The following is an 11,007-nucleotide window of genomic DNA, read 5'->3' as shown; positions in this document are numbered from 1 at the left end:
TTTCTATGTTTAATACACTAGGAACCAGAGACCTTCTTGCATGATTCCTTGGATGTATGGATAGACATTTAAAAAAAAAAAACACTTGCAAGAATCTAATCCATTGCATTTTGTGTAACTGATTCAAGCCATGATCAAGTGGTTTCTCCTTAGTAGTTAGATATGAATACTACTGTAGTATGAGCCAACTGGTTTTACTGTATACAGTCTCTGGTACTGCGTCACAAAGGTGCTGGGGTTGCTGTGTGCTAACTAGTACAAACTGCAGGACTCATCCTCAAATAAGGAGGCATACCCAAATTCCCGTATAGGGATCTCAGTGCTATTAATTTGTACCACTACTACCTTCAGCTGTCAGTTGGTCAGCACCAGCTATGCAGACTTCCTGAATGCTGAAGACCAGTATAAGACAGAGAGCTTAATTATTTGCGACTAATTCAGTATAGTTTAGCTCAGTTAATATCAAATATTACTGTAGTATTGAAAGTCTGGACTGGGTATGAATCTGTCTTCCTTAGTACTTTAGCAATACAGTCTCATTTGGCAGGCTTCTGAAATTCAGAACCTCTGACCTGCAGCATAGCACTGGAGAACTTAATTTTCAGTCCTGTAGAAATGATATCAAAGGGAGAGGGCAGAGGGCTTATCTAGCTGTAGTTTGTATTTTTATGTCCTGTTAAATTTTAAACAATGAAGGCAAAACAGCTTGTCCTGCTTGTCAAGGGGAGTGCTGTTACTGTGTATGGTAGCCTCATAAAACCCATCTGAGGTGTAGTTTGTTGCATGCATTTATGGAAGTGGTGTTCTCTCTGCCTTTTTTCAATAAAAATCATAGTATATTTAGCATTTAACTCTACCTGTAGTAAATAGCACTATAGTTGTGTTTCTGTTTAAAAAGCTAACTTATTATGTTGTGAATATATTAAAGCAATAGTATTAATGTATTGTGCTATTCCAAGTTTCTTGTTGCCAATGTGAGGGAATATTTCTTGCTTTTACCTAAAGACCTTTGATTTCCCCTTGATCTAAACTGTATGCTTTTCTAACAGCCTGCTCTTCATCAAAGAGGAGCTTCTTGATTTACCAGTCTTCTGGCTGAATTCCCATGCTTGTTGGATCTAGGCTGTCTGCTATTCTTAATAAAATTCTGCTCTTAACAAATTATCCATGTGCTAAGAAAAATGACAGCAGAGAACCAGACTTCTGTCCTGTGGGTGAAAAAAGATGGTGCTGTTGCAAGCTTTCTCTTTTAGCAGGCTGGTGAAACTGTATGCCTTCTTGCTTCACTCATTGCTGAACTGTCTAATCAAAGTTTGCATCCGGGTTTCTTCACCTGCGTCAGTCGGTTCTCATCGTGGTGTGTGTTTGGGGGAGGGAGGCTTAGGGCAGGTTTACAGCCTATATTTGCAGTTGAGCAAGTAATTGTATTAGTATTGGATAGAGCAGTGGAAACATCTGAATAGCATAGGCCTGCCTGTCAAGTAATAATCTAATGATAAGCAAGTTTTCTCTGTGTGTGTTTGTGGTTTGGTGGGTTTTTTTTTTTTTTTGGTTCCTTCCTCTGAGAGGAGGGTATTATAATGAAATGTCAGGCTCCTGTAAACATTCAAGGCAATAATTCATTGTCACCACAAACAAAGGGGGGAAAAAATCTTCGCACATGCAAAAAAACTTAAATGTCAACAAGGTGGGAGAGTTCTCCGTTCCTTTACCTTTTCATCCCCTAGCTGCTTTTCTAGCTGCTGCTGATGTTAGTGTAGGACTGTAATCTGTGGTGTAATGCTAGTGGGGGAAACTTTGCTAGTTTAAGATAAACTCGAGTATTGGAGGCAATTGAGCCACAGGAACACAAAGTTTAGTGTGGACTACTTAATACTATTGAGCCAAGTTCCATAAAGTAGCCTGTGCTTAACACTAGTGGTACACAGGTCCACTGCTTCCAGTAACAGCTAGTTTGACTTGTCCATTATTTCTGTGCTGTGGTCTACAGTGTAGACTTACCCTGAGCCACATCTTAATTTGAATTGCCCAGCACCTCTGCTCTGTGCTATGATCACTTATCTTCACCACTCACTCACTCACCCTTTTCCCACGTTTCCTAGTTAGTTTACGCTCTCAAAGTTGAGCTTTGAGCATGTTCTCATTAACATTTAAAACCAGATTTTCTTTCTTGATTTCTCTATCAATTTAGGCATCACCGATGAATCTTTTGTTTTCTTCTGGGCACAGCAGCCACGTCTCAAGTGTTCTTAAGATTTAGTGCTCTAGCAAAGGAAATGCTAAGGAGAGATCATAGTTTCTTACCTTCCTCTTGTTCATGCATTTGAAGCATATCTTCCTCTCCATGTTGAAAGGACAAGAAATCATGAGGTTAAACTACAGCAAGAAATATCAGGATGGCACATCAGGAAAGATTTATTTTCTCTCTCTTTATGGAAAGAGTAATTAAGCACTGGATTGCATTATACAGGACTACCAGAGTCTCCATAATCTGGCTTTTCTAATGGACTAGTATTTGCCAAGATGATTGAGGGGAAAGCCAAGTGCCCTTTAGGAAAAAGGGAATGACTTAAGTTAATTCAGCTTTTTTCTTTGACTGCTTTATTTGAGATTTTCACTACTTTTTTGAATTTCCTTTCTATCTTGTAGTTAGGAACAAGGGAGTCCTGCTACTTTTTGACATGTAAAATGTTTAAATTCTAAGTTTTTAGATATAATTATGTTGACTGCCCTCTCCATATGTTTCTTCTGTGCACTTAACTGTTCTAAATACACAATGTGTAGGATGCTCCTGTCTGCTTCCTTTATCTGATATGACTCTTCTTCTGTAGTGCAGTCTACCAAAATTCAGCACTCTTACAGTAAGGTATTGCATCAAAGGAAATAGCTGATAAATGACTTCTGGTACTGCTCTCCTCTACTGACAGGCTTCACAGACGCTCTGTTGGACTAATTGCACTGTAGTTCATTGATAACGCTTTCATGTTCTACTACACTTTCACGTTCTGATAATGCTCTCTATGAAATCTAGCCACTCCTTTTCAGCAGCTACTACTTCAGCAGCTACAGTCAGCAAAGTTGTTAATACCAGCAACTCTGGGGGATTTGGGGAGTGAGAAAGGTTTGTGTTTTTTGTTTAAGGGGGTAAGGTGGATTTCTTATGCCTGTTGTTTGACAGGACTTCAAATTCCAGGTTCAACAGCTAGCAGTATGTTTATTTCACTCTACCTCCACAGCTGAAATGACTGCTTATCCAAACCACCTGTCTCTTGTGCCTTTTGCTGAAGAAGCAACTAGGTCCCAGTGCAGACTGCACAAGAAATAATTCAGAGTGAATAAACATGTGTATGCTGCTTGGACTGCACCAGCATGTAGCTTTCCTGCAGCAGTGAGCCAGACCTGACCTAAAGCTTTTAAATACCTGTGGGATTAAAGTTGTTTTAAGAGGGAAATGCAATAGAAGTCTCTAACTTAAGTAGATTTATGGATCTTGTGCACTATAATCTGTACTATATGTGCTTGCTTGGATGAATGCAGTGCTTAGGCTGCCACCTGGGCCTTTAAACTTTTTTCTCCTAATCTCTTAGGTGTCCTGTGTCTGTCCCCCCCCCCCCCCCCCCCCAGAACATTTTTCCTTCTATGTAAAAATAAACCCACATACAATAAGCCCCTTCTTTCTTCCAACTCTCTTTTTAAAACCCATCTTACTGATCTTCTCTGTGCTAATCTCTCCACCTTCTCATAGCTGATTTCCCTCCTGTGAAACTGCATTGAGTAGGTGGAAAGATCTTTTGGGGGCAGCATCTTTTAAAATTTGATGTATGCCTAGGATGTGGCTAAGAAGTAGGAGTGTGAACTGGCATCTACGCTACATCTAAATGGCAATAGTACAAAGCAAAACTTGCCCTGTCTGAGAAACTGCCTGAACTTGGTGCAGTGACCTATAAAGTGGAAACAGTATTTGCTGGTTGCTAAGGGCAGTGCACAGCTGCTGGGTGATAAGATGTTGGCAGTCTTATCCTGTTTCCTACTGTCTTATATATCGTTACTTATGTTACTAGGCTACTTTAGCACTGAGCTTTCCTTTCCATGGTAGGGATGTCTTTAATGGGTTGGCTGTTTGTCCAGCTCAGTTTAATGCTGCTCATTAGTGGGACTGTTGAGGAGAGCAAAATCACAATCACAGATAATAGAGCTATGTAGCTGGATTTCTAGTAAATGTTGGTTTTGATGGGATAGTGCCAAAATTTGCTTATGTAGGCATAGCCCTGGAAAGACCTGTACCCTACATGGCTGTAGGTGTAAATTTTGCCCTTCTTTCCTACTTCTCAGTGAAAGGAATATCTGCAAAAATACTGAGGTAGTCCTGAGACCAGTCATGTTTCCTTGTGTGCAGCCTACCACTGGGATTACTGCTTAAAAATAAGGCTAAATCCTGGGTTGCTTATGACTGCAAGGAAGAGAAAGTGCTGGAGGAGCACAGCTGTGCAGCTTCTTCTCGGCTGTGTGTGTTACACTCCAGTCAGATTTTACAGCGCCCTGACAGCAGGGTGGGTCATAGAGGTAAACATGAGATGTGGAGTTTGCCTCCCCATTCCTTTACTTCTGCTCTACTGCTGTTTCCTTCACAATACAGGTTTTTCACAGAATCACAGAATGGTTGAGGTTGGAAGAGACCTCTAGGCCAACTCCCCTGCTCAAGCAGTGTCACCTAGAGCGCGTTGCCCAGGAAGCCATTTTTTCCCTCATGCTACACGCTTAGTCCAAACATATACCCTTGACTCATCTCCTGCTGTGGTCAGCCTCTGCTGGATCTGTGCCTGACAGCAGTCTGTTGTTTCCTCCATGCCTGGGCTCCAGAATAGCAGTTCAGCTCTATTTAGGTGTATTTACATAGCAGATAGACATCAAGTTGGACTTGCCCACCACCTGAAAGTGGACAGGTCTTTGAGACCAGACCTGGACATTAACTTTTAACCATGTGAATGAAAGATTATCAGAGCTCAAGCCTGGCAATCTAACTGGGATTCACTTAGCACTCTAGCTGGTCCTGCTAGAGCAAGCCAAGAAGCACTTCTGCAAAGCTCTTAATAGTCCATTGTAAAGCACTAAAAACTACACTTTTACTTTTTGCTGTCAGCTGTTCATACCGGTTCATACTAGCTCATCCTGAATGAAGTGCTTCACCTCAAAGCTTTGAGTTGAGAACTCTTTCCTCTCTGTTAGAGGGAAGCCTGCAAAAATGGGTTATTGCTGGTAACTAAGCCACAACAGTGTGGGGCCACAGAGCTGGTGCTGTTGAGGTTGTTCCAGAGGCTGGAGAGCTTTACTTTCGTCTTGGATGCATGGTGCTTCAAAGGGCAGCAGCTGCTTTCACCGAGTGGGCTCATGGCCCATTTAAGGCAGTAATGAGCTTTTTCCAAGATAACTGTAGTGTCTGACCTTTGCTGGTATCAGGCTGTGAATGAAGAACTGGGACTCCTTTTCTCCATGTGCATCAAGTGCTTAGGCAAACTTGCTTTAAGTTTGAGGTGTTTGGGAGCATCTAGGATGGGCTTTGCATGTAAAAAGTCTGTTTTTCAGAGCAGCATAGGAAAGGAGCCAGTCTAGAAACTGCTTTTAAACACAGTTCTGAAATTTTTCTCCCATCTGGACTAAGGAAGTAAAAAGGTATGAAATTAAATCATACTTGCCATTGAACAAGGTTGCCAGCAAATCAATTGAACAGGGATAGTGTTCATATGCTCTCAGTAAGTGCAACATACTCCTTTATGTAGTTTTGTGCCAGGCCATTACTAAATACCACACAGGCAATAGGCTAGATCTTATGTCCCAGTACATCCTGTAGAAGAATTAGGCAGTGCTGTTTCCAGAAGGTACTTTCAGGATGTCGGTAATGCCCCATCCTTGCAAAGAATACTTGTTGCTAATAACGTAGTAGTCTAATGTGCTCTTGCACTTTGGATACAATGTCCATTCTAAAAGCATGAAAACCATTTTAACCTGGCAGCGTCTGTATACCTGGGGCCTGGGTGGGAAACAAAGGTGTCAGCATTAAGGAACTGTGTTGGACAGAGACTGAGCAAATGCAAGTTAAATTTAGGGCCTATGCTGATATGTGCTCTGGTTAAAAAAGCTAGCGCATGGCCCAACAGAGCAGGGAGGATGCATTTCTCAAGATCCCTTCTACCCCTAGAATAAGGGCTTCTCTTTGATTTTGAATCCCCCCATGTCTGCTGAATTGAGCAGTGACCATAGTAAAACCTTTAGCTGCCACTTAGCAGAACAAAGTCACTGTCGCTCATGTCTCCCTTCCTCATGACGGGTTCAGACACAAGAAGGGCTCTGCAGCCCTTCTCTAAAGACAAAGCATTTCTCATGTCTGTCAGTGCATTGAAAGCTTTTCCATTCACGTTTATGTTAACGTTCTTATCCTGGGAAGGTTAAAGTTCACCACTTTCCCAAGAAGTTCCTACACGGACTGTTTTCAGCTTAAAATTTCAGAACAATTCTTTCTTAGATGCAGCTGTTGAGCATTTGTGCCCTTGCAAAGCGGAAGGGAATGTACAAGACTCCCCCACGCGCTCCCTACATCAAGTGTGAATATTATCTATGTCTGCACCCCCCCCTCTTCCCAAGAGCCATCCAGTCCTACTGCAAAACAAGCAAGGGCACTGTGTACACAACATAATTTGTCCTTTTGTGTAAGATTTTCCATTGCAAATATTGATCTGACCATCACCTAATGCTAGCTTGTTTAGACTGAGTCTGGGATTGAATGGTCACAAAAATGCTTAGCATGCCAGAAGGATTTTTAGCAGGTGATGTCAAAGTGCTTTACAAATGCCTCATGACAGATGGCGAAACTGAGATACGATGACTTCTCCAAAATCATAGAGCAAGTCACTTTTTAATAAATGGTTTAGCCTAGAGTCTTAAAACAATCCAAGTCTAATCCCACACTCAGGAAATTTCATTCAGGTTTAGCCTAGAATTTCTTTAACTGTACCGTTTGCCCGTATCCCCTGGGGTAAGGGCTGTAGTAAATGCCAAAATGTGTCTGCTGCTGCTAAATCAAAGGAAGTTTGATTAAGCTAAAACGCTACTGGTGCAGTTACAATTCATTCAGTATTGCACAGATTAACGTGATGGTTGCTTCTCCATGTGTCTGCCTTTGGTTTGGTGGTTTAGTTGAATTATTGTGTGGGCAGCGAAGCTGGAATTGTGTGCTGTGGTATGTTTTCAAATCTGTACAGCACTGCCTTTTTCTGATCCGATAAGTAAAATTCTTTTTTATTTCAAAGAACCTCTTAGAATATCTGCTGCTTCCTTCCTCCCTGCCCCCCAAATTTCTTTGCACTCTCTTTAGCTTCAAGAGGATATGTGGAAACCCCTGGCTATAAACTGATAGTTACTTTCTAAGCCCAGTTCTATTTGCTCAAGGTTTTGGGTTTTGTTTTTTTTCCTTTCCTCTTAGAAATTTCAAACATGTTAAGGGTAGCTGGGAAGGTCTCAGCTATTGGAGTTTTATATCTGGAAGCAAGATTTAGTCTATGGTTTAGGTCAGAGTACAGTGACACAGTAAATCTGGCTTTAGGGCCCTTGTGCCAGACAGAAATGCTGCAGCCGTATGACACACAGCGGTGATAGGCTGCAAATTTGCTCTCAACTTTGCACCGAGAGGCTTTGTGCCAGATCAGGTATCATCTGCCCTTCAACAGCTGGTAGAAAGCTGGGATATGCACTGTACTGTGTGCATTAGCTAATTTGATAGAAATATGGTCATCTAGCCATTCCAGAAACAGATCAAATTTGCACTGTGCATGATCCAAGAGTGCACAAATCTGGAGCTAACTGTGGCCCTGAACTTCTTGCATCTAAGATATGAGCTAGCCACTGGAATTAGATAATTGTAAACAAATAGCTATAAACATGGACTAAAAGCTCTTTTCCCTCTCCGTTATTCAGCTTTTTCTCAGCGGTTGGGGCATTGGCATTTTATTAATAACCCAATCATAGACAAGACACTAATTCCTATTCCTCTGTCAATATCTAGCTACCCCACACAAGTATCCTTTCCCCTACAAAAACCAACCCATCAGCTCCCGTAGACCCCCTAGCAAGCATTTACTTTCCAGAAGCTCAGTGTAGCCTAGTATCTCTCTATTTCCTTCCTCAGAAAACACTTCCAAGTACTGTTCTGCAGGATCCTTCCTGATAGCTGAAGGGGATGGGAAGCAATATCACAGCAATTCTCTCTCTTTTAGCCTCAGCTACACTGGGCTTGGGCCATCCCACCACAGCTGCAATATAAAAACACCTATGGTGTGTAGGTGACAGCATCTGTCAGTACTGATACTAATTTAGGAGAATGGTGAATGTTGCTAATGGATGGTAGTAACTGATCCTGATGCTGTGTCTGGTTTTCTTTTGTAACAGCCAACTCTGCTTTACCTCCAAAAGGATTTGGCCGCTCAGTCCGTTAACTCCATGGTTGCAAGCAGGCATGAATCTAAGGGGCGAAGGCAAAGCTAAGGGTGCTTTCCCGTTCTCTTCGCTCGTTAGCTAGGAACATAGTTTGTGTGTCTGAGGACAGGTGAAGTGCTAGTAGCTGTGTGGCCCCTAATTGCCCTTGCTTTGATTGCCCCAGCTGTGCAAGCTGGAGAACAACAAAACTAAGGGGGAAGAAGATGGTATGGAGCTGCAGAGGCTGATTTTCAAGCCAGTCCTGACTGAAGGTTAACAGTGATCTTTCAGAGCAGCAGACTGCATTTAAATACTATTGATGAAGAGTACCCTGGGTTCTCTAAGCCTGCATAGTTAAGCCAGTCAGCACTGATGGCTAGGGCAGCACTGTTTGCACCAGTGGACAAACCATCTCTCCTGCATGGGAGGCAAAACTAATACGGTCAAGAGGTTACGTAGTACCAGAGAAACAACTGTATTGGTTACCTACCTATGCTTAGGTTGGATGTTTCTCAACCCCTACTCAAACAAGCTGCTATTAGGTGGTACCTGATGCCTGGTTTGTAATGAATCTCCCCTTGGACTCCATGTGCTTCCACTTAAACCACATTCAGTAATCAGTGAGGACTCAGCTGTGATTGGGAGTCTTCACCTGGAAAATTACCTTTGGAAAGGGAGCTCAGAGCTGGAATGCCTCTCTTGGAGAGGTACAGAAATGTAATTGTCCATCAAGACAAGCAGCAATTTAAGGTAAGTTGCTACTGTTTGTGTGTCATGTATCTCTTCTGTTAATATGGTGACTGAAGTATGCCAAGTTTGTTCCTAACACAGAGTACATGGAGTGCAGCCACCTCAAAGAGGTGATGAGCACTCCTCAACCTCAAGCAACCACTGTACTCCTGCTGTTGCTGACTGCTCAGCTGATCTACTGTAGAATGGGTTGATTTGTTCCTTTTTTAAGTGACTTGTAAAAAATGCTAGAAGTTATCTCTCTGTAACGAGGGATCCGTGAGCTTGTTTGGAGGTCCTTTCTGTGTGGTTAAGAACCGACTGCGTTGGCTGCTCTAGAGCTGTGTCTGCAGGATTCTTAGCTTTCTAGTCCAATGCTGCTTTGACCAAGTTTTATGTCTGGCTTGTGGGGTCTTAATGCTATCCACAGCAGCTGAAGTCTGTTCTGTGCAGAGATGGGCCTCACGCTGCCCTTGTAGATATTTCCTGTCTAATTACGTACCCTTGCTGTTGGTTAAATGTTATTTTTAAACAGACTTTCCTGTTTTTATTCCTAATAACATGGTAAAGGAGAACAGCGTGCGTATTTGAGTCTTGTGTAAGGGCACTACTGGGCTGGATTGCCTACTTCCAACTTCTGAATTCCTGCTCCAGTTAAAGGAATAATCAAGCAGACTACCGCTATGCTTTTTCATAGCGGTCTTGTGACAACGTTTTTCAAATCCCGAATCCCTCTAGAAGAGCAGCAGGTATGAACCTTGGTCATGAACCTTTCTATTCTGTTGGGGTCGGTGAAGGAAGTACCTCCAGTCTTTCTTGCCCATGTTTTTTAATGGATAGAAGGTTCCTGTAGTTTCTTATGGCTTTGTCAAGGTTTCTAGAATTAACAGTTACAAATCTGAAAACCTTCAGCATGAAATACTAACTGTCTGTTGTGCAAACTAAAGTCTACCCTGCAGTGCTGAGTTAAAAACAGCCCAGTAACTTTGCTGAAACTTTTCTTTAATTAATTTTTGTGTATATACATATTAGCCAAAGGCTATAAATGCGTAGTTAGGTTCCCCTCTTACAGAGCAACTGGCAAAAGCATGTTCCTCATGCTCTGGGAACAGCTTCATGTGTGTGAACCCATTCAGAGCGCTGGCAGTGTAAGTAAAGAGGTATTGTGTTTATTGCTATGTATGCTATGAACTAAGAAAATTGACAAACACACAGCTTTGTCTGCAGCTGTTGTTTTGGCCCTACGTGTTGCTTGGTACCTCCTTGCCAAAAGAATTGGGGTCAAAATGAAAATAGAGGTTTTATCAGAAGTATTTGTCAAAAAATTTCAACCAAAAATGTTGGAGTCTGGTTTAAGAATAACTTCCACTGGAAAAGGTCTGTTTCAGTTTTCCACGTTACCTGAAAATTAAATGATTTCTTGAATGCGTCAATCTTGTTGTCTGAGGTTCTCTCCAGCTGGGTAACATTTTGGTAATGATTGACATTTGACCTTCCTGCTTTTCCTACTGCCTGAGTGGATGACACCTAAAGTGTGGGTGCACTCAGAGAGTGTGGGTATCTCTTGATATCTCTGTTCTTGCCACGCTGATAGGGCAAACTGCATAGATACGGTTTGGTAACTACCTATCAGCCAAACTCTTCAATGTAAAGCAGGGGAATTTAATCATGAGAAAACACTGCTGCTGCTTTTTCATTTCCTGAGCATGTTAGCATGTGGGACTCAATTGCTATTAACAGTGTATCTATAGTCTCTTCCGGTTAAAACAGTATGTACTTGACAGAAGAAAAGATATGTAGGAAAGAAAGCAG

The sequence above is a fragment of the Struthio camelus genome, chromosome 12, assembly GCF_040807025.1.
Source record: "Struthio camelus isolate bStrCam1 chromosome 12, bStrCam1.hap1, whole genome shotgun sequence".
Taxonomy (NCBI): domain Eukaryota; kingdom Metazoa; phylum Chordata; class Aves; order Struthioniformes; family Struthionidae; genus Struthio; species Struthio camelus.
Note: the sequence above shows the minus strand (reverse complement) of the source record.